General features: G+C 40.4%; 2 pseudogenes across 2 annotated transcripts in view; both read right to left on the bottom strand.

Moving 5' to 3' along the window:
- The window catches only part of LOC144576549 (proteasome subunit beta type-5 pseudogene), a 165,800-nt pseudogene that overhangs the window by 121,853 nt on the left and 16,224 nt on the right, over positions 1 to 27,723 (bottom strand). The window contains exon 2 of the transcript XR_013531811.1: positions 7,584 to 7,720. The product of XR_013531811.1 is annotated as a proteasome subunit beta type-5 pseudogene (transcript). The remainder of the gene's footprint in view (positions 1 to 7,583; positions 7,721 to 27,723) is intronic.
- LOC118150443 (Y-box-binding protein 1 pseudogene) overlaps positions 1 to 27,723 on the bottom strand; it is a 76,331-nt pseudogene that overhangs the window by 32,384 nt on the left and 16,224 nt on the right. The window contains exon 2 of the transcript XR_013531810.1: positions 7,584 to 7,720. The product of XR_013531810.1 is annotated as a Y-box-binding protein 1 pseudogene (transcript). The remainder of the gene's footprint in view (positions 1 to 7,583; positions 7,721 to 27,723) is intronic.

Raw genomic sequence — 27,723 nt, 5'->3', positions numbered from 1 at the left:
ATATTAGGACATTTACATTAATGTTCACAGCAGTGTTTATTCATCATAATAGCCCTCCCACCAAAAAAAAAAAAAACAAAAAAGGAAACAATCCAACTTTTAGTCAAGTGCTGCACAGAGAAACAAAATGTGACATATTTATAAAACTGAATAATACTCAGCTCTAAAAAGGAATAAAATACTTATAAATGCTACCACATGAATAAATCTCAGAAACATTTTAATAAATGAAGGAGGTCAGACTCAATAGAACAAATCCTGTATGATTTCATTTACATGAAATGTCTAGAAAGGATGAACTTAAAGACAGGATATCGAGGTAGCCTGGGACGGGAGCAGAAGAGACTATAAATGGGCTTGAAGAAACTTTTGGAAATAATAAAATGTTTTAAAACTGGATTCTGATGACAGCTTCAAGCTATAAGTTTACTAAAACTAGGTGAATTGTACACTTACAATGGATAATTTTTATGGTATATTATACCTTAGCAACACTTAAAAAAAGAACCAAATTGAGATGTTTTTTAGTGAAAACATACAACATTTACAATAAAAAATATATATCCACTGGAGATCTCAATAGCAGAATGCAGACAGGAACATGAAACAGAATTTGAGATCAATAGAAATTACCCAATCTGAAAAATAGAATTAAAAAAGATTGAAACAGAACAAACCTCAGGACCTATGGAACAATAGCAAAATGTCTAACATACATGTCATCACAGTCTCAGAATGAGAAAAAAAAAATCATGCAGAAAAAATGTTTGTAGAAATAACAGCCAAAAACTTCCCAATTTGATAAAAGATAAATCTACATATTTAACTTCAGCAAAGCCAAACAATATAAACTGAAAAGGCGTGCCCAGAAATACCATAAATTGCTGAAAACTAAGGAAAAAGGAAAAAATTTGAAAACAGCTATAAAAGAACCCAGCACATTACATATGACGAAGGAATGATTCAAACGACGGCAAATTTATTATCAGAAACTATGAAGGACAGTAGTAGAAAAATACCTTTAAAGAGCTGCAAGAAAAAAAAAAAATCCCATCAATTACCAATTCTATATCCAGCGAGTGAAAATGTTTTTCAGGAATGAAGGTGAAATGAACACATGCCTAGATGAAGGGAATTTAAGACAATTCACCTCAGGCAGAGTGGTGATTAAATGATAAAAGGAGGTCTTTAGTCTGAAGGGAAATGATTAACTAGGGAAAGCTTAGATCTTTAAGGATGAGGGAAAAACAAAAGAACTGGTTAAAAAAAAAGAAGTGGTAAATTACTAAGTAAACATAAAAGACTCTTTTTCTCTTCTTATTTAAAATATGTATAACTCCTGGAAGTGGAAACACAATGCAAATGCAAAACACATGGCAACTATTTAAAAAATTAGTGAGAAAAAATAAATCAGTGAGGGAGTATAGAGAGATGCATATGGGTATAAGGCTTCCATGTTTTACCTCAAGTGGTAAAACATTAAATCTACCTAAACTGTTAGATGATTGTTTATGAGATACAATTCGAATGTATAAAAGATAATTAAGGGTGGGCACAGTGGCTCACACCTGTATAATCCCAGCATTTGAGAGGCCTAGGCAGGCAGATCATCTGAGGTCAGGAGTTCCAGACCAGCCTGGCCAACGTGGCAAAACCCTGTCTCTACTGAAAATACAAAAATTAGCCAGGCGTCGTGGCACATGCCTGTGGTTAGTCTCAGCTACTCGTGAGCCTGAGGCAGAAGAATTGCTTGAACCCAAGATGCGGGAGTTGCAGTGAGCTGAGAGTATGCCATTGCACTCTAGCCTGGATAAGAGTGAGACTCTGTCTCAAAATAAATAAAGATAATTAAGATGGAATACTAAAAAATGTTCAAATGATACAGAAGAAAAATGTAAGAAACAGAAATAAAAATAACAAAGACGACAAACCTCAAATATATAGGGCTCTAAAAACAACATAACTACCTCACTTAGAAAAGGCTTGACAAAAGCAAAGTTATGATTTTTTTTTGACCCTATCAGAGAAGTGAAATCACAGGACAAAAAAATACAGAAATCTGAAAAAAGGTAGGTACCTGCAAGGAAAAACAGAATCTGAGCATTTGATTACTGGGACAAATGCCATGAACGTCAATATACAAGCAGGTAGAAAGATTTAACTAGAAATTACAATCAGTTGCCTAAAGGCCTAGTGTGGGCTAGCATGAGATTAGGAAGCCCCTCAGGTTTCAAATATGGAGGTGGGGTTGCAGACACCTGGAGCTATTATCAACAGGTAGCCACAGGAAAGATCAGAGATCACAGAGAAAGACCCCTTTGTTACTATCTGGGGGAAAGAAATAGCAGCTATGGCTGAAAAATCAAACCAGATCTACCTTTCTTAACTTACAGAAAAGATCATGAAGTACTGGGTAAGGGAATATAAGGCAGACTAAAATTTCCCAGAGGTCTCTTATCTCACCTAAGGAGCAAAAACCTTAGGGCAATTTTCGGGGACACCCTGGAGTGGAAGCCAACAAGGGCTGGGTAAGGAAATAAGGAACACATAAAGCTTTTTAGCCTTAGGGGAGGAATGGAAATAAATACTAGGCATTGACGCCGAAGAAAAACGACTTACGATAGTGACACCCACAAGGACCCCATTCACAGTGCCTACTTAAGGCTGAGTCTAAATCAGAACATTAGAGAATATGCCTCTTCCCCCGACCCCCCCCAACCACAGGCTAATAAATAATAAATATCAAGTAAAATTAGAGTAATGCACAGGGGAGAACTGAAAAACACAGCCCCTCTCTAGAGAAGAGTGAAAAGGTAAAAATCCAAAGCCTAGCAAGGTACAAAAACAAGGTATCGCTGGGCACGGTGGCTCACGCCTGTAATCCCAGCACTTTGGGAGGCCGAGGCGGGTGGATCACGAGGTCAAGAGATGGAGACCATCCTGGTCGACATGGTGAAACCCCGTCTCTACTAAAAATACAAAAATTAGCTGGGCATGGTGGCACGTGCCTGTAATCCCAGCTACTCAGGAGGCTGAGGCAAGAGAACTGCTTGAACCCAGGAGGGGTAGGTTGCGGTGAGCCGAGATCACGCCATTGCACTCCAGCCTGGGTAAAAAGCGAAACTCCATCTCAAAAAAAAAAAAAAAAAAGGTATCATTTACAGGGTTTGAAGTTTCTGATGCACAGAAAGTAACCATGCTAACAACAAACTTTAATCCCAGCCCAACTCCTAATTTCACACAAACCTCCACAATAATAGCCTAGATGAAGAAAAGGTGTGCTTATCTCAAAGAAAAAATATATATATATCTCAGTATCTACTACATTATACAATGTCTGACTCTCAACCATAATTATAATGTATACGAAAACAGAAAATAATACCATCTGAAAAGAATACAATCTTCAAACCCAGACTCAAATATGAGATGCCAAAATTAACAGAAAATGAAAAGTAACTGTAATACCTTGTGTCCTTCTTACTCTCATTTATTAGTTCCAAGTTTTGGGAGATGCTCTAAAAACGTCTAGGTAGACAATCTTATATTCTACAAGGAAAGATTTATTTCTTCCATTCTAGTCTATATTTCTTTTTCTTGTATCAGCAGTGATGAGAGAGGACATCTTTGCACTGTTCCTGATCTGAGCAGTAACATCCAGTCTCCTACCATTAATAAGTGGAGTAAGACTAAATGCAAAAGAAGCTATACGTAAGCATTATATTCCAGTTGATAAAGTTGTTTCCAGTGAAGGTAAAAATCAACAATTTTGAAACAGCTCTACCTGTATAATGAAGTAGTACAATCATGTAAATGAATGGTAAATGTTAGAAGACAGGCTCTTCTCTGTTGGAGTGAATATAGACAAACAAGGAGATACATGACTAGAATTAACCATGTGGTAATGGATTAGTTAGAAATATCAGTAGGAACTCACGTGCAGCCAACTAAAATATCGATAGTTACATACAAAAATATATATAAATAGGTATCTATACATGGGTTGGTATACATATCTATCTATACTTCCTCTGAGAAGAGTTGGCTGTAGAATACAAACCTACATGCCAGGTGCAGTGGCTCACACCTGTAATCCCAGCACTTTGGGAGGCCAAGACAGGTGGATCACCTGAGGTCAGGAGTTCGAGACCAGCCTGGCCAACATGATGAAACCCCTTTTCTACTAAAAATACAAAAAATTAGCCAGGCATGGTGGTGGGCACCTGTAATCCTAGCTACTTGGACGCTGAAGCAGAATTGCTTGAACCCAGGAGACAGAGCTTGCAGTGAGCCAAGATCGCGCCACTGCACTCCAGCCTGGGTAACAAGGATAAAAACTGCATCTCAAAAAAAAAAAAAAAACCTATATAAATTGTTCTGTTTTCCTACCTATTAGCAATGAACAATACAAAAATGAAATTAAGAAATCAATTCCAAACTGGGCGCAGTGGCTCCCGTGTGTAATCCCAGCACTTTGGAAAGCCAAGACGGGTGGATCACGTGAGATCAGGAGTTAAAGAGCAGCCTGACCAACGTGGAGAAATCCCGTCTCTACTGAAAATACAAAAAAATAAAAATCAGCAGGGCGAGGTGAGGCAGGAGAATCGCCTGAACCCGGGAGGCAGATGTTGCAGTTAGCCAAGATCGCACCATTGCACTCCAGCCTGGAAAACAAGAGCGAAACTCTGTCTCAAAAAAAAAAAAAGAAACAAAAGCAACCAATTCCATACAAAATAGCTTCAAAGAGACTAAATCTTTAGGAATAACTCAACAAAGAATTGCAAGATTTGTATAAAGAAAACTATACAATGTTCTCGAAGAAAATTTTAAAACTGTTACAGTGAACCCCGTTCCTCTTCAAAGAATCAGTACCTCAGTATGCTCAGTTCTCTTATTCTTTAATTCTCTATTTTAAAGTTTAACTTCCTTGTAATTCTAGTAAACAACTTTCTCCAAAGGTTCTAATCAGTAGTTCACATCAATCCCCTCCCCCCAATCCTGACTCATCCTGGTCAGCTGATCACCCTTGGCTACCTGATCCACCTGCTCTGACTGTCCTTCCCGCCAAAACACCCAACCTGCCACTCCAGCTCCAAGTGGTATGTGCTCCCAAAAAACACATAATCTTACAGGTATATGCACCTAATCAAAGGTTTTCCAAATGATTAAGACAATAGATAGATATGTGAGCCGAGATCGCACCACTGCACTCCAGCCTGGGCAACAAAAGTGAAACTCCATCTCAACAGCTATAAAAAGACAAGTGGGCAAATCCAAAATTAGTTTGAGATTTCAACACTGCTCTCTAAAACATTAATAAAACAAGTAAAAAGTCAGAAATGGTATGGAGGGCCTGAACACTAGTATCAAACAACTTGATATAATGATAGAACACTTTAAGCAACAACAGAATACATATTTTTCTCAATTATATGTAGCATTCACAAAGACAGATCAGGTTTTGGCCTATTAAATAAACCTCAATTAATTATTTAAAAAATCAGAAAAAAATACAAGGCATATTCTGAGACCATAAAAATTAGAAATAAACAACAACAGCAAAAATCTGTAAAATTCCCTCAAACAATTGGATATGAAACAAGAAACTTTCAAATAACACATAGGTAAAAAACAAAGCCTCATAAAAAATTAAAACATGGATTGAACTAAAGAACAATACAAATACAATATATCAAAACATATAGGATGCAAAGGAAATTAACAGGGAAATTTATAGCACTTAATACTTACATTAAAAAATAATAAATATCTAAAAGCAGTAACCAAAGTTTGTGCCAAAGGAACTAGAAAAAGAAGAGCAAAATAAATATAAAGATGAAGAAAGAGAATAATAAGCATTGAGAGCAGGCATCTGAAACAAAAAACCAAAGAACAGAGACATACAAAAAAAAAAAGGAAATCAATAAAACCAAAAGCTGAGGCCAGGCGAGGTGGCTCACACTGATAATACCGGCACTTTCGGAGGCTGAGATGCATGGATCATGAGGTCAGAAGTTTGAGACCAGCCTGGCCAACATGGGGAAACCCCATCTCTACTAAAAATACAAAAATTACTGGTGGCGGGCACCTGTAATCCCAGCTGCTCAGGAGGCTGAGGCAGGAGAATCACTTGAACCTGGGAGGCATAGGCTGCAGTGAGTTGAAATTGTGTCATTGCACTCCAGGCTGGGTGACAAGAGCAAGGCTCTGTCTCAATTTTAAAAAAATTAAAAAGCTGATTATTTGAAAACACTGACAAAATTGAACAACCTCTAGTCACAGAAATAGAGAATATGTAAATCATCAGTACCATAAAATGATGCCAAAGATATTAGGATAATGAAGGAATACTATAAAAAATTCTATGCCCATGAATTTGCTAAGTTATACAAAATGAAATGATTATGTGAAAGACACAGACTACCAAAATTTGCTCAAGAAAACCCGAATAGCCCTATTTCTAGTAAGTAAGTTGAATTTGAAGTTATAAACCTCCTAACGATGAAAACCATAGGCCTACATGGTTTCAATGGTGGATTCTACCAAACAATCAAGGAAGAAATAATATCAACTCTACACAATTAGTTCCATTAAATAGAAGAGAACATATTTCAATTACAAAGCTAGCATTACCCTGATGACAAAAGCAGAGAAAAACATTACAACAAATGAGAATTACAAATAAAACCATACATTTATGTTAAATTGGGTTTTGACAAAGGCGTCAAGAACATACAATGAAGAAAGGACTGCCTCTTCAGTAAATGGTATTGGGAAAGTTGTATATCCACATACAGAAGAATCAAGTTAGACCTTTGTCTCATATACAGAAAACAACTCAAAATGAATTAAAGACACTAGACCATAAACTGTACAACTACTAGAATAAAACATAGGGAAAATGCTCTTGGTCTGTGCAAAGATTTTATAAATATCACCCCCAAAAGCATACACAACTAAGGCAAATATTTTAACTTAAAATGGGATCACATCCAACTAAAAAGTTAACTACACAGCAAAGAACACAATTAACTGAACACAGCAACAACCCACAAACTGGGATAAAATAGTTGCAAATCACATATCAAATAATGAGATAATACTCAAAATATATAGAACTTCAACAATTCAATAGCAAGAAAACCAAGAATCCAATTTAAAAGTGGGCAAGGGACCTAAACAAACATTTCTCAAAAGAAAAATATAAAAATAGCCAATGGACGTATGAAAAACTGTTCATTATCACTTGCAAATTAAAACTACAATGAAGTATCACCTCATACCTGTTAGTATGGCTATTTCCAAAAAGACAAAAGATGGTATTGTTGAGTGTGTGTAGAAAAGGGAATCCTTGTGCAGTTGGTGAAAATGTCAATTAATATAGCCATTTCAGAAAACAGTACAGGTTCCTCAAGAAACTAAAAATAAATTTATATATAATCCACCAATCTCACTTTTTGGTGCATATGCAAAGGAACTGAAAGCAGTATGTCACCGGGTGTGGTGGATCATGAGGTCAGAAGTTTGAGGCCAGCCTAGCCAACATAGTGAAACCCCATCTCTACTAAAAATGCAAAAATTACCTGGGCATGGTGGCGGCCAGCTGTAATGCCCAGCTATTCGGGAGACTGAGGCAGGAGAATCACTTGAACCTGGGAGGCAGAGGTTGTAATGAGCCGACATCACACCACTGCACTCCAGCCTGGGCAACAGAGCAACACTAAAAAAAAAAAAGGAATCAGTATGTCAAAGAGATATCCGCACTCTTGTGTTCACTGCAACATTATTTACAATAGCTAAGATATAGAAGCAATTTGCATGTTCATTATGAGATAAAGAAAATATGATATACGTACATAACAGAATACTATTCAGCCTTTAAAAAGAAGGAATTCTGTTATTTATGAAAACATGGATAAACCTGGAGGACATCATGTAAGTGAAAAATGCCAAGCACCAAAAGACAAATACCACAAGATCTCACCTATATATGTAGAATCTAAAACAGTCAAACGCATAGACATAGAGTAGAACAGTCGTTACCAGTGACTGGAAAAGTGAGGTGGATGGGGAAAGGGGAGATGTTGATTAAAAGGTTAAAAATAAAAATCTCAGATATGAAGAATAAGTTTTAGTGCTCTATTGCACACAATGGTGACTATAACAAATAATGTACTATACTTTTCATAATTGCTAATCGAATAAGTTTAATTGTTTTCACCATCAAAAAACTGGTAAGTATCTGAGGTAATGGATTTAATTAGGCTGATTCAATCATTCCACAATGTAAACATATATCAAAATACCACACTGTGCCCCAAATATATAATATACACAATTTTTAAAAAAATTTAAATAGGAAACTACAAGTCAATCTCTCTAATGGGCATAGATAAAAACTTGTCAACAAAATATTAACAAATCCAACGATATAAAAAAATGATAATACACTGAAATTAGCTGGGTTTCATACAAGGAGTGCAAAGTTGGTTCAACATTTAAAAAAATGAATAAAATTCAATATCAATCATTTAAAGACTGCACAATCATGTCAATAATACAGAAAAGGGCATTTGCAAATTCAACATCTTTTCACAATAAAAACTCTCAGAAAACTAAAAGTAGAATGGAGGTGCTTAACCTAATAAAGGGCATCTATGAAAGACCTATAGGTAACATGCAGAGTGGAAAACAGTGACCTCCCACTCTACCCTATTCAATATTGTATTAGAAGGCCTATAAAGCCAGAAAAACAATTATAAGGCACATATATTGCAAAGGAAGAAATTTTTAAAAGACTCTTATTTGCAGAAAACAACTGTGTCTGGAAAATATAAAATAATCTATTTTAAAAAAGAACCTTTTAGAACAAAAAAGGTGAGTTAAGCAGGGTTGCAGAACACAAGGCCAATAAACAAAAATCAATCATGTTCATATAAAGGAGCTAGGAATAACTAGAATTTCAATTGAAAAAACACAAACAATACAATTTTAATCATAGCACCCCCAAAAGAAAATTCTTATGTATAAATCTAACAAAATATGGCAGGATCTATATTCTGAAAACTACAAAACGTTGATGAAATAAATCGAAAAAGATCTGGATAAATAGGAAATACTATATTCATGAATCGGAAGACTCAGTGAGGTACAAATGCTCTCCAATTTCATTTAATAGATTCAATAACATTCCAACCAAAATTTCAGCAATGTCTCCTTGTAACTATTGCCAAATTTATTCTAAAATTTATATTAAAAAGCAAAGAAACTAAAACAGCAAAAACAATCATGAAAAATTAAAAAAAGTTGAAAGTTAATACTACCTGATTTATAGACTTAAAAGAAATATTTAGTAATCAATACCATGTGGTACTGGTGAAAGAATAAATACAAATATCAGTGGAAAAGGAGTCCAGAAAAATACCATTCAAATCTAGTTATTTTCAACACAGATGCAAAAACCACACAATGTAGAAAGGATAATCTTTTTTTTGTTGTTGAGTCAGAGTCTCACTCTGTCCCCAGGCTGGAGTGCAGTGGCTCCATCTCAGCTCACTGCAACCTCCGCTTCCCAGATTCTCCTGCCTCAGAGTCCCAAGTAGCTGGGACTACAGGTGTCCACCTCCACGCCTGGCTAATTTTTGTATTTTTAGTAGAGATGGGGTTTCACCATACTGGCCAGGCTGGTCTCTAACTCCTGACTTGTGATCTCTCCACCTCAGCCTCCCTAAGTGCTAGGATTACAGGTGTGAGCCACCAAGCCCGGCCTGAAAGGATAATCTCTTTAACATAAAGTGCTGAAACAACTAGAGGACCACATACAAAAAAAGGTGACAACGTATTACCTCACTCATTATTCGAATATCAATTAAAATGAATCATGGACCTAAACGTAAAAAGATAAACTATATGACATCTACAAGGAATAATGTAAGAAAACACTTGAACATTAGAAATTGTAATAAAGGTACAATATTAGTAATAAAGGTACAATATTAATGCTAGTTGATAAATTTTTTATAGGAATTTAGGCAGTTATAAAACCACTTTACATTTATAATAGAGTAGAACAAATAAGTAAATATCAATAACAGGACTCAGTTTTCTTACTATTAGAGAAAGAAGTTTTTTGTTTTGTTTTGGGGTGGGGAGCGGGGGCAGGGACAGTCTTGCTCCTTCACCCAGGCTAAATAAAGTGCAGTGGCGAAATCTTGGCTCACTGCAACTTCCGCCTCCTGGGTTGAAGGGATTCTCCTGCCTCAGCCTCCCAAGTAGCTGGGATTACAGGTGCCTGCAAACATGCCTGGCTAATTTTTTTATTTTTAGTAGAGATGGGGTGTCACCATGTTGGCCAGGTGACTCTCGAACTCCTGACCTCAGGTAATCCACCCTTCTCAGCCTCCCAAAGTGCTGGGATTACAGGCGTGATCCACAACGCCCGGCCCGAGAAATAAGTTTTAAAATAAGCACGTGGCCAGGAGCAGTGACTCATACCTGTAATCCCAGCACATTGGGAGCCCAAGGTGGGTGGAACACCTGAGAGAGTGCGAGACCAGTCTGACCAACATGGTAAAGCCCCATCTCTACTAAAATACAAAAATTGCTGACCATGGTCCCGTCTTTAATCCCAACACTTTGGGAGGGCGAGGCAGGTGGATCACTTGAGGTCAGGAGTTCGAGACCAGCCTGGCCAACATGGCGAAATTCCATCTCTCCTAAAAATACAAAACTAGCCAGGTGACATGGCGCATACCTGTAATCCCAGCTACTTGGGAGGCTGAAGCAGGAGAATCACGTGAACACGGGAGGCAGAGGTTGCAGTGAGCCTGCGCAACAGAGTGAGACTTGGTCTCAAAAAATAAATAAAATAAAATAAAATAAGCAAGTATGAAAGCTAATCTCAGATGACAGTCAGATATCACTGTACATTTATGTTTAAGAGATAGCTATATAAGCTCTCTTCGTCGTCGTCGTCTTTTTTTTTTTTTAATTTTTTTTAAATTTTTATTGGATTTTAGGTTTTGGAGTACATGAGCAGAGCATGCAAGACAGTTGTGTAGGTACACACATGGCAGTGTGCTTTGCTTTTCTTCTCCCCTTCACCCACATTTGGCATTTCTCCCCAGGCTATCCCTCCCCACCTCCCCCTCCCACTGGCCCTCCCCTTTTCCCCCCGATAGACCCCAGTGTTTAGTACTCCCCTTTCTGTGTCCATGTGTTCTCATTTTTCATCACCCACCTATGAGTGAGAATATGCGGTGTTTCATTTTCTGTTCTTGTGTCAGTTTGCTGAGGATGATGTTCTCCAGATTCATCCATGTCCCTACAAACGACACGAACTCATCATTTCTGATTGCTGCATAATATTCCATGGTGTATATGTGCCACATTTTTCCAATCCAGTCTATCATCAATGGGCATTTGGGTTGATTCCAGGTCTTTGCTATTGTAAACAGTGCTGCAATGAACATTCGTGTACATGTGTCCTTATAGTAGAACGATTTACAGACTTTTGGATATATACCCAGTAATGGGATTGCTGGGTCAAATGGAATTTCTATTTCTAAGGCCTTGAGGAATCGCCACACTGTCTTCCACAATGGTTGAACTAATTTACACTCCCACCAACAGTGTAGAAGTGTTCCTTTTTCTCCACATCCTCTCCAGCATCTGTTGTCTCCAGATTTTTTAATGATCGCCATTCTAACTGGCGTGAGATGGTATCTCAATGTGGTTTTGATTTGCATCTCTCTGATGACCAGTGACAATGAGCATTTTTTCATATGATTGTTGGCCTCATATATGTCTTCTTTCGTAAAGTATCTGTTCATATCCTTTGCCCACTTTTGAATGGGCTTGTTTGTTTTTTTCCTGTAAATCTGTTTGAGTTCTTTATAAATTCTGGATATCAGCCCTTTGTCAGATGGGTAGACTGTGAAAATTCTTTCCCATTCTGTTGGTTGCCGATCCACTCTAGTGACTGTTTCTTTTGCCGTGCAGAAGCTGTGGAGTTTCATTAGGTCCCATTTGTCTATTTTGGCTTTTGTTGCCAATGCTTTTGGTGTTTTGTCGTCGTCATCATCTTCATCGTCATCCCAGCCAAACCACTGTTTCATCTCATCGAGGAAGGCCCGGTAATCACCTAGGATAGGGCTATCCATCTCGATGTAGGGCACCACCCACTCCTCGGCTTCCCCGGTGAGGAGGCTGATTAGGAATGCCACCTTCATGGCGTCGTTGCAGAATTGGTTCTCGTTCACGAGCATGTAAGACGCCGTCTGCACGATAAACTCGGGGAGCCGAGAACTCTCGCCATTAAACGTTTCGGGGAAGGGCACCGGGCAGCTTGGCGGACGTACCTGGCGCAGCAGGCTGGCCCTCTCGCACACCAGCAGCCGCAGCTGTTCCATGAGCTGGCTGCTCTCGATGCTCAGGGCGCGGTGCCGCATCAGGAGCGCATGCAGCAGCAGCACCAGCTCATTCACCATGGCGAACGGCTTGGAAGTACAGGGCTCGGCTCGGTGCGGCTCGGCTCGGACAAGATATGCCGGTAAAGACCATGGCTTCCACTCACTCCTTTGTGCCTCCTGGTGTTTACCCACATGTCCTTGCATGATGTGGTGAGCCTCCCCCCCTCAGAAAATCTCTAAAGAAGGTTTGGGGGGACTCAAGATGGCGCTGTGAGAACAACCCAGGATTGGAGCTCTCGTTGTGTCCGCGGAGAGGTGAGTCTGAGCTGCATTTCCAGACTGATCTTTGTTGCCCACGGAACGGGGAAATTCCCAAGTGAAGAGGACACGCGGGACGCCAGGGAGAACCTCCGCCTGGCGAAGCTGGCAGCTGGGGTGGTGGCGGCTGGCCCTGCCCAGCGCTCCCCACAGGGCGCGCTTGTCCGGGTGCCCTGTTGAACTGGCAACCGGAGACGTGAGAGGGTTGGACTTGAGACTGAGCTAGACTTGGACAGCGGGCCAGCCCAGGGGATTGCAGGGACAGAGCGTTAGGGCATAGTGGGATGAACAAAACCGTGATTTCAAACAAGCCCCGTGCAGACGGCCTGAGTCGCTCTGTGGGGGAGGGGCGTCCACCATTACCGAGGCAACCCGCCCCAACTGAGATACACGCCCATTGCTGACGCAGCCAGCCATTGCCGAGGCAACCCGTCCCTACTGAGATACACGCCCACTGCTGACGCAGCCTGCCGTTGCCGAGGCAACCCGCTACAACAGAGAGACTCCGCCACAGGGCGTGGCGGAGAACACAGCAGAACAGCAGAGCCAGGGCGAGCCTCACGACAGCAGGGCGGAGCCTCGGCAGGCAAACAGTGGCTAGTCTGCATCCTAGCTGGGCAGGACCTCGACGGACATCCAAAAATAAAGCCCAAACCCCTCAACACAGAGCATTTGAGAAAAAAAAGGGTTTTTCTAACGAGCTCTGTTGCAGCAGAATCAAACATAGCAGCCTAACAGCCCTGAATGAACAACAGAGCTCACAGCTCAGCAATTAAGCCCCTATAAAGTACAAACTGTCTCCTCAAGCAGCTCCCTGAGCCCTCTATATCCAAAAGACTGACATTAGGCAGGCATCATCCTGGGACAAAGATAGCAGAAAAAGAAACTGGTAGCATCCCTCGCTGTGCCACAGCAGCTAGAGGTGCACCCCAGACAAGCAGGGTCTGGAGCGAACCTCAGCAGTCATACAGTGAAAGGGCTAGACTGGTAGAAGGAAAACCAAGCAACAGAAATACTTCATCATCAACATTCTGGGTGTCTACTCAGAGACCCAATCGAAAAGTCAGCAACTACGCAGACGACCAGCGGACAAATCCACAAAGATGGGAAGAAAGCAGCGCAAAAAGGAGGAAAACACCCGAAACCAGAACACCTCGCCTCCTAGAAAGGACCAAAACTCCTCCCCAACAAGGGAGCAAAGCTGGACGGAGAATGACTGTGACGAAATGACGGAATTAGAATTCAGAAGATGGATAATGAGAAACTTCTGTGAGCTAAAAGATCATGTATTAAATCAATGCAAAGAAACTAACAACCTTGAAAAAAGATTTGAGGAAATGATAACAAGAATGGATAACTTAGAGAGGAATATGAATGAATTAAAGGAGCTGAAAAACACAATACGAGAACTTCGCGAAGCATGCACAAGTTTCAATAGCCGAATCGACCAAGCAGAAGAAAGAATATCTGAAGTCGAAGACCAACTCAATGAAATAAAACGAGAAACCAAGATCAGAGAAAAAAGCGCAAAAAGGAATGAACAGTCTCCAAGAAATGTGGGACTATGTGAAAAGACCTAACCTACGTTTGATAGGTGTACCAGAAGGGGACGAAGATAATGAATCCAAGCTGGAAAATACTCTTCAGGACATCATCCAGGAAAACTTCCCCCACCTAGCAACACTCAATTGCAGGAAATACAGAGAACACCACAAAGATATTCCGCAAGAAGAGCAACCCAAGGCACATAATCGTTAGATTCAACAGGGTTGAAATAAAGGAGAGAATACTAAGGGCAGCCAGAGAGAAAGGTCAAATTACCCACAAAGGGAAGCCCATCAGACTCACAGCAGATCTCTCGGCAGAAACACTACAAGCCAGAAGAGAGTGGGGGTCAATATTCAACATTCTTCAAGAAAAGAACTTTCAACCCAGAATTTCATATCCAGCCAAACTGAGCTTCAGAAGTGAAGGAAAAATAAAATCCTTTGCGAACAAGCAAGTACTCAGAGATTTTGTCACCACCAGGCCTGCTTTACAAGAGCTCCTAAAAGAAGCACTACACATAGAAAGGATCAACCAGTACCAGCCATTCCAAAATCACACTGAATGCTAAAGATCATCAACATAATGAAGAATCTACAACAACTAACAGGCAAAACAGCCACTTAGCATCAAAATGGCAGTATCAAATTCACACATAACAATATTAACCCTAAATGTAAATGGACTAAACGCACCAATCAAAAGACACAGACTGGCAAATTGGATAAAAATCCAAAACCCATCAGTGTGCTGTATCCAGGAAACCCATCTCACATGCAAGGATACACACAAAGGCTCAAAATAAAGGGATGGAGGAAGATTTACCAAGCAAACGGAAAGCAAAAAAAAGCAGGAGTTGCAATTCTCATTTCTGATAAAATAGACTTTAAAGCAACAAAGATCAAAAGAGACAAAGAAGGCCATTACATAATGGTAAAAGGATCGATACAACAAGAAGAGCTAACAACCCTAAACATATATGGACCCAATGCAGGAGCACCCAGATACATAAGGCAAGTTCTTAATGACTTACAAAAGGACTTAGACTCCCACACAATAATAGTGGGATACTTTAACACTCCACTGTCAATATTAGACAGATCAACCAGACAGAAAATCAACAAGGATATCCAGGGCTTGAACTCAGACCTGGAGCAAGCAAACCTGATAGACATTTACAGAACTCTCCACCCCAAATCCACAGAATACACATTCTTCTCAGCACCACATCACACCTACTCTAAAATTGACCACATAATTGGAAGTAAAGCACTGCTCAACAAATGCAAAACAACTGAAATCATAACAAACAGCCTCTCAGACCATAGTGCAATCAAGTTAGAACTCAGAATTCAGAAACCGACCCAGAACCGCACAGCTTCATGGAAACTGAACAACTGGCTCTTGAATGTTGACTGGGTAAACAACGAAATGAAGGCAGAAATAAAGTAGTTCTTCGAAACCAATGAGAACGAAGACACAACGTGCCAGAACCTCTGGGACACATTTAAAGCAGTCTCTAGAGGAAAGTATATAGCAATAAGTGCCCATATGAGGAGAATGGAGAGATCCAAAATTGACACCCTATCGTCAAAATTGAAAGAGCTAGAGGAGCAAGACCAAAAAAACTCAAAACCCAGCAGAAGAAAAGAAATAACTAAGATCAGAGCTGAGCTGAAAAAGATTGAGACACGAAAAACCCTCCAAAAAATCAATAAATCCAAGAGCTGGTTTTTTGAAAAGATCAACAAAATAGACAAACCACTAGCCAGATTGATTAAAAATAAACGAACAACCAAATAGATGCAATAAAAAATGATAAAGGGGAAATCACCACAGATTCCACAGAAATTCAGACCATCATCAGAGAATATTACAAACAACTCTATGCGCATAAACTAGTAAACCTGGAAGAAATGGATAAATTCCTGGACTCCTGTGTCCTCCCAAGCCTAAACCAGGAGGAAGCTGAAACTATGAATAGACCAATAACAAGGTCTGAAGTTGAGGCAGCAATTAAGAGCCTACCACACAAAAAAAGCCCAGGTCCAGAAGGATTCACAGCCGAATTCTACCAGACACACAAAGAGGAGCTGGTACCATTCCTTCTAAAACTATTTCAAACAATCCAAAAAGAGGGAATCCTTCCCAAATCATTTTATGAGACCAACATCATTCTGATACCAAAACCCGGCAGAGACCCAACGAGAAAAGAAAACTTCAGGCCAATATCCATGATGAACATAGATGCAAAAATCTTCAATAAAATATTGGCAAGCCGACTGCAACAGCAAATCAAAAAACTTATTCATCATGATCAAGTAGGATTCATCCCGGGGATGCAAGGCTGGTTCAACATACGCAAGTCTATCAACGTAACTCACCACATAAACAGAACCAAAAACAAAAACCGCATGATTATCTCAATTGACGCAGAGAAGGCATCTGACAAAATTCAACAGCCCTTTATGCTAAAAACCCTCAATAAACTCGGTATCGATGGAACGTATCTCAAAGTAATAAAAGCTATTTATGACAAACCAACAGCCAATATCATACTGAATGGGCAAAAACTGGAAGCATTCCCTTTGAAATCTGGCACTAGACAAGGATGCCCTCTTTCACCACTCCTATTCAATATAGTACTGGAAGTTCTAGCCAGAGCAATGAGGCAAGAAAAAGAAATAAAGGGTATTCAAATAGGAAAGGTGGAAGCCAAATTGTCTCTATTTGCAGACGACATGATAGTATACCTAGAAGACCCCATTGCCTCAGCCCAAAAACTCCTGAAACTGATAAGCAACTTCAGCAAAATCTCAGGATATAAAATCAATGTGCAAAAATCACAAGCATTCGTCTACACCAATAACAGACTTAAAGAAAGCCAAATCAAGAACGAACTGCCATTCGCAATTGCTACAAAAAGAATAAAATACCTTGGAATACAACTCACAAGGAACGTAAGAGACCTCTTCAAGGAGAACTACAAACCACTGCTCAATGAAATCAGAGAGGACACAAACAGGTGGAGAAACATTCCATGTTCATGGTTAGAAAGAATCAATATCGTGAAAATGGCTATACTGCCCAAAGTCATTTACAGAATCAACGCTATCCCCATCAAGCTACCATTGACTTTCTTCACAGAACTGGAAAAAACCACCATGAACTTCATATGGAACCAAAAGAGAGCCCGCATAGCCAAGTCAATTCTAAGCAAAAAGAACACAGCGGGGGGCATCACACTACCAGATTTCAAACTATACTACAAGGCTACAGTAATCAAAACAGCATGGTACTGGTACCAAAACAGAGATCTAGACCAATGGAACAAAACAGAGGCACCGGAGGCAACACAACATACATACAACTATACAATCTTTGATAAACCTGACAAAAACAAGCAATGGGGAAAGGATCCCATGTTTAACAAATGGTGTTGGGAAAACTGGCTAGCCATATACAGAAAGCAGAAACTGGACCCCTTCCTGATACCTTACACTAAAATTAACTCCAGATGGATTAAAGACTTAAACATAAGACCTGGCACCATAAAAACCCTAGAAGGAAATCTAGGCAAAACTATCCAGGACATAGGAGTAGGCAAGGACTTCATGAACAAAACACCAAAAGCATTGGCAACAAAAGCCAAAATAGACAAATGGGACCTAATGAAACTCCACAGCTTCTGCACGGCAAAAGAAACAGTCACTAGAGTGGATCGGCAACCAACAGAATGGGAAAGAATTTTCGCAGTCTACCCATCTGACAAAGGGCTGATATCCAGAATTTACAAAGAACTCAAACAGATTTACAGGAAAAAAACAAACAAGCCCATTCAAAAGTGGGCAAAGGATATGAACAGATACTTTACGAAAGAAGACATATATGAGGCCAACAATCATATGAAAAAATGCTCATCGTCACTGGTCATCAGAGAGATGCAAATCAAAACCACATTGAGATACCATCTCACGCCAGTTAGAATGGCGATCATTAAAAAATCTGGAGACAACAGATGCTGGAGAGGATGTGGAGAAAAAGGAACACTTCTACACTGTTGGTGGGAGTGTAAATTAGTTCAACCATTGTGGAAGACAGTGTGGCGATTCCTCAAGGCCTTAGAAATAGAAATTCCATTTGACCCAGCAATCCCATTACTGGGTATATATCCAAAAGTCTGTAAATCGTTCTACTATAAGGACACATGTACACGAATGTTCATTGCAGCACTGTTTACAATAGCAAAGACCTGGAATCAACCCAAATGCCCATTGATAGTAGACTGGATTGGAAAAATGTGGCACATATACACCATGGAATATTATGCAGCAATCAGAAATGATGAGTTCGTGTCGTTTGTAGGGACATGGATGAATCTGGAAAACATCATCCTCAGCAAACTGACACAAGAACAGAAAATGAAACACCGCATATTCTCACTCATAGGTGGGTGATGAAAAATGAGAACACATGGACACAGAAAGGGGGTCTACTGGGGGGAAAAGGGGAGGGCCAGTGGGAGGGGGAGGTGGGGAGGGATAGCCTGGGGAAAATGCCAAATGTGGGTGAAGGGGAGAAGAAAAGCAAAGCACACTGTCATGTGTGTACCTACGCAACTGTCTTGCATGCTCTGCTCATGTACCCCAAAACCTAAAATCCAATAAAAAATTAAAAAAAAAAAAAAAAAGAGAGATAGCTATATAAATGTATATGTAAAAATAATTGAATAGATATAAGCATTACTATGTATGCATACATTTTCTAGCTTTCTGTTTAGGAGGTTCAGAAGCAGTTATACCTCAGTAACTAAAAAGGCACTCAGTGCTCATTCCATGGTTTCTAAATGTATTTTTCAATAAAAAGTACCTGGCTCCGTATTATAAAAATGGATAAAATTAAGGCTGCTCCAGGGAAAATACAAGATAAGACTATACTACCTTGTACCAGAAAGTAAGCAATAGCTCCAAAAAAAGATGTGGGATTATGTATAATTAACAAACTAATAATTATTCAGGAATCCAGAATGATAGAAACAAATGATTGAATAAATAAGGGAGAGGAAAAAAAATCTTCCTTAGAGAAAATTTCCCAAAAATAAATATATATATATACATACATGTAGATACCCTTCCAGATATGAAGGTTAATTCTGCTTCCCTTAAATGTGGACTAAATTTAGTAACTCACTTCCAAAGCATAGAGGATGGAAACAGAAAAACAATAACTTTACAGTGGAGAAACCTGGCAACCTGAACTAAGTGATTAAGAGCAACATCAGCCGGGCGTAGTGGCTCACGCCTGTAATACCAGCACTTTGGGAGGCCGAGGTGGGTGGATCACGAGGTCAAGAGATCGAGACCATCCTGGTCAACATGGTGAAACCCCGTCTCTACTAAAAACACAAAAAAATTAGCTGGGCATGGTGGCGCGTGCCTGTAATCCCAGCTACTCAGGAGGCTGAGGCAGGAGAATTGCCTGAACCCAGGAGGTGGAAGTTGCGGTGAGCCGAGATCATGCCATTGCACTCCAGCCTGGGTAACAAGAACGAAACTCTGTCTCAAAAAAAAAAGAGCAACATCATCAGTAATGAGTAATGCTGAAATCCTTTATATGTATCCTGATATGAACCTATGGGAAGGGTACTTTATCTGTGTGGTATTCTTCCCCAAAATCCATAATGCCAGTTTAATCATGAGATGACTATCAGACAAATCCAAATTGAGAAATATTCTACCAAGTACCTAACCCATATACTTTTTAAATCTGTCAAAGTTATGAGAAGCAGAAAAAGACTAAGAAATCATGGGGACTATGATACTTTGGATTGCATTATGAAAAAACAAAAAGGAAAAATATTGGTGATATCTAAATAAAATCTATAGTTTACAGGCAGGCACAGTGGCTCACCCCTGTAATCCCAGCACTTCGGGAGGCCAAGGTGGGTGGATCACAAGGTCAGGAGTTCGAGACCAGCCTGACCAACACTGTGAAACCCCATCTTTACTAAAAATACAAAAATTAGCCGGGTATGGTGACGGGCGCCTGTAATCCCAGCTACCTAGGAGGCTGAGGCAGGAGAATCGCTGGAACCCGGGAGACAGAGGCCGCAATGAGCCAAGATGGTGCCACTGTACTCCAGCCTGGGTGAGAGAGCAAGACTCCATCTCAAAATTAATAATAATAATAATAATAAAATCTGTAGTTTACTTAATATTGTGCCAATGTTAATTTCTTAGCTGTGATAAACAGGTTGTGATAAACATAGGATGACAGTATTAGGGAAATCTGGGAACTCTCCTGAATTATACTGAAAATAGTTCCATAAATTCAAAACCATTCCAAACCAAATCATTTTTTTAAAATGAGATATAAATCCAACAATATGAAGAAAATCACAGTACATATAATAGGACTTCACACTAACTAAATAAAAGACAGTGCCAGACTAGACTAAAAAACATCATCTGGTTCTGGTAGGTAGAGACCTAAGAAGAGCATCACTTTCACCCTTACAAATACATAGGGTAGGATGATAGGAAAGAAGTTCACAACTTTCCTTGAATCCCACAGAGACATGAGTTTTACTGGGCCCAACCAGCCAAAATCTAAGTTGAGGTGCCCCAAAGAAATCATGAGACACACCTCCTGGCTTACCTATGAAAGTAGATGCAATCAGACATCGGTAAGAGATCAACTTCAATTGGTGATGAGGAAGTGTTAACTGGCGAGTGAGTGTGAAGGAGGGGGCACAGAAATTGAGAGGTCTGCTGACTATTCAGATATTTTCTCCACTAACCCATTCAAGAGATCACATGAAAGATTGGTGCCAGTGATAATCAGAAATTACCCTCAAGGTACACACCTGAAGGAGGGGAACAAAATTTGTTTGGGGAGGATCAAAGAAATCTATTCTGATCCTACTCCATCTACAAAACAAAATCCTTACTCAGTGGGAGGAAGAGCAACAAACACTGTGGCCATTAGGACAGTTGTAAAAACTCTGACTCTGGGAGAACCAAAACAGAGGTGAAAAAAATTAGCTATGAAGAAAGACCAGAAATACACAATGGGTCCAAAACTACAGCAGGACGAAGAGGGAAGAGTACTGAGTATAACACAACCACGAGACCAAGGACAGTGGTGTCTAAAACTAAGCCTTAATAAATAAAACAACAGATAGGGCATGCTCCTGCCAACCAGCGACCAGGCTAAAAATGTCATACAGCAACAGCAAGAGAACCACTACTGAGAAAGGGACAATAAATGTGGAAACAGACACTCTCCAAGACATAGCACAAAGGAAAGACTCAACCTTAGAGCGACATTTAGGAAAACCAGAGGCTATCTCCCCTACCAAACGCCTTGCTGTGTCACTGAGAAAAACTGAGACAGTTTCCTGGTCCTCAGCTAGGGAGCAGCAATGCAGAGGTTTTGCCCACAGGGAAAGGCAGGCTGTAATAAAAGTGTACTGAAAGTATCCCCAAAAGAAACGACTTAATTTGGAACACAATGGGGAGGAAAACAAAAGCCTAAGGATGTTTCCAATAACAATAGAGATTTTGGTGGTAAGCAATTAAGGGAAGATTAGTAACTACTTGAGAGCAACAAGCTAAAGGAACACCAGCTAGAAGACTTCCAGAGAGAACCACAGAAAGAGACAAATAAGAGCCCACCTGGGATCTGAGCCAACCTCAAAGGTTGGGCTCAAATATGATCTCTACAAAAGGGCCCAAATTTGGATCACATAGGCAATTTATGCCCCAGGACATGGTCAAAAACAATAGATCAATCAGCCTGAAATTACGGCAAACTAATGATTAGGTGAGATAACAGAGGCTAACAGTTTAACAGAGAAATTAGCAAAAGACACTGTGGGCCAGGTGTGGAGGCTCAGGTCTGTAATCCCAGAACTTTGGGAACAGTTGCCACTATTGCCTGGTAAGAATGGCTCTCTGTGGCTAAACTGTATATACAACCGGGTTTGTGCTGAACATCTGCTTTCCTTCTGCAAGTCTGGAATTTTGCTAAGTGCTAGGCAAAGGGTGCCTGCATGACCAGACCCCAATAAAAGCTATGATCGCTGAGCCTCTAATGAGCTTTCCTAGTAGACAACATTTCATATGTGTTCTCAGAATGCATTCCTGGTATGTCCTGCGTGACCATAGTTGGAGGCTTACACCTGGCTTTAAATTTAGCCCCAGGCATCTTTTCCCTGGGCTGATTTTGCTTTGTATCCTTTCATGGGAATAACTCATAACCAAGAGTAAAATTATATGCCAGTCCTGTGAGTAATCCTTGCAAATCACTGAAAGAACCCTTGTGTTGGGACTTGCCAACATAAAAGTACAGATCTCAAACACAGCAGACAAAGACATCAAGGAAGTTAATACAAACATGTTCAAAGAACTAAAGAAAACCATATTTAAAGGGGCCAGGTGCAGTGGCTCACGCATGTAATCCCAGAACTTTGGGAGGCTGAGGTGGGTGGATTCCCCTGAGGTCAGGAGTTCGAGACCAGCCTGGCCAACATGGTGAAACCTTGTCTCTACTAAAAATACCAAAGAAAAAAAAAAAAATTAGCCAGGCATAGTGGCGGGTGTCTGTTAATTCCAGCTACCCAAGAGGCTAAGGCAGGAGAATCGCTGGAGGCAGAGGTTGGAGTGAGCCGAGATTACGCTGCTGCACTCCAGCCTTGGCGACAGACTGAGACTGGGTGACAGAGTGAGACTTCGTCTCAAAAACAAAACAAAACAAACAAACCCAAGACCCTAGCAGACAGAGACACAAGCAGCTGGACATGGAAAGGAACACATTAGCATAAGATACAAGTGGCTAGACATCAAGAGGATGTCAAGGGGAGCATGCCAGCAAAAGAACACACCAACAGACACTGGCAGGACATCGACCGACCTGTTGAATGATGTAGAGTTTGGCCTGGGGGTCGGATGATAGCCTGGGTGACCAAGCAGCCTGATGCCAGGGAAAAACCATATCTCTTCTGATATTCCATTTGCTAAGAGCTACTTCCACTCCATAAAACATTGCACTCAAGCCCACGTATGATTCTTCCAGTACGCCAAGGGACGAACCCCAAAATACATAAAGCCCTCTGTCCTTGTCATAAGGCAGGGGTTTTAATTGAGTTAGCCTACAGACAGCTAAACTAAAAGAGCACCCTATAACACACGCCTACTGGGGCTTCGGCAGTAAACAGTCACTCCTAGTGAGGAGGAAAATAAAATAAAATAAAATAAAAATTATACTTAAAATAGGTTGCTAGAAGAATCACACTAAAGCTAAGTAAGTAACCCCTCCCAGCTCAACTATTAACTGCAGCTGCAGGCTTATCAAGCAAAACACACACATTCCAAGTAAGTCATAAAACTGTACTTAAAGTTAGAATAGCGGACCCAGTAGAACCCCCTCCTCCCGTAAAGATAAGGAAGTTGATACCAGCACCCAGGCATGTATCTCTACCCATATATACTTCTGCTGTCCTTGTTTTTCTTTACCCCAGCTGCAAGGCCATGAGACCAAAGTAAACCATGTAGAAAACATGTTTTTCAAGACTGCAAAACTGTCACAAAGTAAAATTAATTGCTTTGGTCTCAAAACTTGTTCCCTGCCTTGTTTTTCCCGCCCTTAATGTATAAAAGCAGCATATAATTCTGGGTTCGGGGCCATAGCCATTTGGAAACAGTCTGACTGTGAGCCGGTACACCTAATAAAATTCTCTTAAAGCCTCAAAAGTCTCTCTGTTGTTTTAAAATCCTGCTACACTAGACAGCCATGTGCAGTGGCTCATGGCTGTAATCCCAGCACTTTGGGAGAACATGGTGGGCAGATCACGAGGTCAGAAGTTTGAAACCAGCCTGACCAACATGGTGAAACCCTGTCTCTAGTAAAAAATACAAAAATTAGCCAGGTGTGGTGTTGCATGCCTATAATCCCATCTACTTAGGAGGCTGAGACAGGAGAATCACTTAAACCTGGGAGCTGGAGGTTGCAGTGAGCCAAGATCGTGCCACTGCACTCCAGCCTGGGTGACAAAGCAAGACTCCGTCTCAAAAAAAAAAAAAAAAAAAAAAAATCCACTCCTAGACATTGCTGTGGGGTCGGAGCCCCACCAGCCTGCCAGGCTGCATGCTCCACCTAGAGGTTTGGGTGGTGGGGCACTGAAGACGCAATCCAAAGCCCCATCACATGTCCTGCGAGAGGACAAAGCAACTTTTCCTATTTCGCTTCCTCTACTGGAACCGAAATACAACCATTTTGAAATACATGTAAAGTAACAAGTTTGAAACACATGACAGCATTCTATTCATATCAATGTCTCCACTCAAGATAAACTATTTAATTACAGCCTAACTGACCTGGAGAAAAGAAAATACCCAATACCAGCCCCTCTAGCCTTTCTCTTGGGGTAATGGAACTACCCAACTCAGCCCCCTCTAGCCATCATATCCCATGTAAGTGGGGGATAGAGGACACTGAGAAGCAGTTGCAAAGTTCACAGCCCAGAAGCACAGGCTCATTAAAAAACTAAGAATCAATCATAGGTATAGAGAACATTTCCACTTACCACACATCTTACCACCGTAACACTAAAGGCCAGTGTACCAAGTTCCTTTTACTCAATACTGTCTGGCTTTCAAAAAAAAAATGGCCAGGCACAGTGGCTCACACTTGAAATCCCAGCACTTTGAGAGGCTTAGGTGGGTTGATCAACTGAGGTCAGGAGTTCAAGACCAGCCTGGTCAACATGGTGAAACCTCGTCTTTACTAAATATACAAAATATTAGCTGAGCATGGTGGCAGGCACCTGTAATTCCAGCTACTCAGGAGGCTGAGGCAGGAGAATCGCTTGAACCCCAGGAGGTGGAGGTTGCAATGAGCTGAGATCACACCATTGCACTTCACCCTGGGCAAAGAGGGAAACTCCGTCTCAAAAAAAAAAAAAAAAATGTACAAGGCATTTTAAAAAGTGAAAACACCCTTTGAAGGGAAACAGCAAGTATCAGTACCAGACAAGTATGTCATGGGTGTTAAAAATTATCACACTGGGAATTTAAAATAACTCTGATTTGATTAACATACTAAGGGCTCTAAGGAAAAAAGTAGACAATATCCAAAAATACATGTGAAATGTAAGCAGAGATGGAAATTCTAAGAAAGAATCAAAAACAAATGCTAGCCGGGCATGGTGGCTCACGCCTATAATCTACCACTTTGGGAGGCTGAGGCAGGTGGGTCACCTGAGGTCAGGAATTTGAGACCAGACAGACTAACATGGTAAAACTCATCTCTACTAAAAATACAAAAATTAGCCAGGCATGGTGGGACATGCCTGTAATCCCAGCTACTCAGGAGGCTGAAGCAGGAGAATCACTTGAACCCGGGAGGCGGAGGCTGCAGTGAGCCAAGATCACACCACTGCACTCCAGCCTGGGTGAAAGAGCAAGACTGTGTCTCAAAAAAAAAAAAACCAAACAAATGCTGAAGATCTAAAACACCACAACAGAAATGAAGAATGACTTTGGTGGACTCATTTGTATACTGGACATGGCTGAGGAAAAGAATCTCTGAACTTGAGGAGAGGATATGTCAATAAAAACTCTCAAAACTAAAAATCAAAGAGAAATAAGACTTAAAAAAAAGAGAGAACAGAATATTGAAGAACTGTGCAGCAACCATAATGGCTGTAACATGTGTGTAACAGGAATACCAGAAAGAGGAGAAAGAATGGAACAGAAGCAGTATTTGAAGTAATAATGATGGAGAATTTTCCCCAAATTAATGTCAGATACTAAAGCACAAATCCAGGAAGCTGAGAGAACACCAAACATTATAAATGCCAAAACAAACAAACAAAACTACACCTAGGCATATCCTATTCGGCCTGCAGAAAATCAAAGATATAGAAAAAAATCTTCAAAGACACCACCAAGTGGAAAATAAAAAACAGCTTACCCATAGAAGAGTAAAGATAATTCTGACTTCTCAGAAAACATGCAAGCAAGAAGAGTGAATGAAGTAATTAAAAGTGTTGAGAGAGAGAAAAAAATAACCTAGAATTCTGTACCCTGTGAAATCGTCCTTCAAAACTAAAGGACAAATACTCTTTCTCAGACAAACAAAAATTGAAGAAATTTGTTGTCAGTAGATCTGGCTTCTCAGAAACTTTTTTTTTTTCTTCAGGGAAAAGGAAAATGACATAGCTCAGAAATTCATATCTATATAAAGAAAGGAAGAGGCTGGCACAGTGGCTCATACCTATAATCCCAGTACTTTGGGAGGCCAAGGTGGGCAGATCATAAAGTCAGAAGTTCAAAGCCAACATGGTGAAATTGCACTACCAATGAAGTAATACAGTGTTACTTTAAAGTGGACTTATAAATATATATTGCAAGCTCTAGGACAACCACTAAAAAGGTATAAAATAGACCAAATAGACCAATACCTCGAAAGAAACAAGGTGTCAAAACTCATAGAAAAGGAAAAATAATATACACTATGAACAAGTGGGGTTTATCAGGTATACAAGACTGGTTTAACATTTGAAAATCAACTAATGTAATCCATAATATCAACAGGCTAAAGAAGAAAAATCACATGATCATTTAAACAGATGGAGAAAAAGCATTTCACAAAACCCAACACCCATTCATAGTAAAAACAACTCAGCAAATTTGAAATAGAGGGGAACTTCTTCAACTCAATAAAGAGCTTAACAACTACCATCATACTTAAAGTATGAAACTGGCTGGACGCGGTGGCTCAAGCCTATAATCCCAGCACTTTGGGAAGACAAGGCGGGCAGATCACCTGAGGTCAGAAGTTGGAGACAAGCCTGGTCAACATGGTGAAGCCCCATCTCTACTAAGAATACAAAAATTAGCTGGGTGTGGTGGTGGGCACCTGTAATCCCAGCTACTAGGGAGGCTGAGGCAGGAGAATTGCTTGAACCTGGGAGGCAGAGGTAGCAGTGAGCCGAGATCACACAGTTGCACTCCAGCCAGTGTGACAAGAGTGAGACTCTGTCTCAAAAAAATGAAAAAGAAAAAACAAAAAAAGGTAAGAAACTAAACACTTTCCCATTAAGGTCAAGAACAAAGCAAGGGGCCAGGCACGATGACTCACACCTGTAATTGCAGCACTTCGGGGAGGTCGAGGCACACAGATCACCTGAGGTTGGGAATTCAAGACCAGCGTCACGAACATAAACTCCATCTCTACTAAAAATACAAAATTAGGCAGGCGTGGTGGCACATGCCTGTAATCCCAGCTACTCAAGAGGCCGAGGCAGGAGAATCGCTTGAACCCAGGAGGCAGAGGTTGCAGTCAGCTGAGATCACCCATTGTACTCCAGCCTGGGCAACAAAAGCAAAACTCCCTCTCAAAACAAAACAAAACAAAATAAAAAAATGGTACCCTATCGCATGACAAG

Source organism: Callithrix jacchus, chromosome X (genome assembly GCF_049354715.1).
Source record: "Callithrix jacchus isolate 240 chromosome X, calJac240_pri, whole genome shotgun sequence".
Lineage (NCBI taxonomy): Eukaryota > Metazoa > Chordata > Mammalia > Primates > Cebidae > Callithrix > Callithrix jacchus.
The sequence above is the reverse complement of the archived record's forward strand: the minus strand, read 5'-3'. Positions and strand labels throughout refer to the sequence as shown.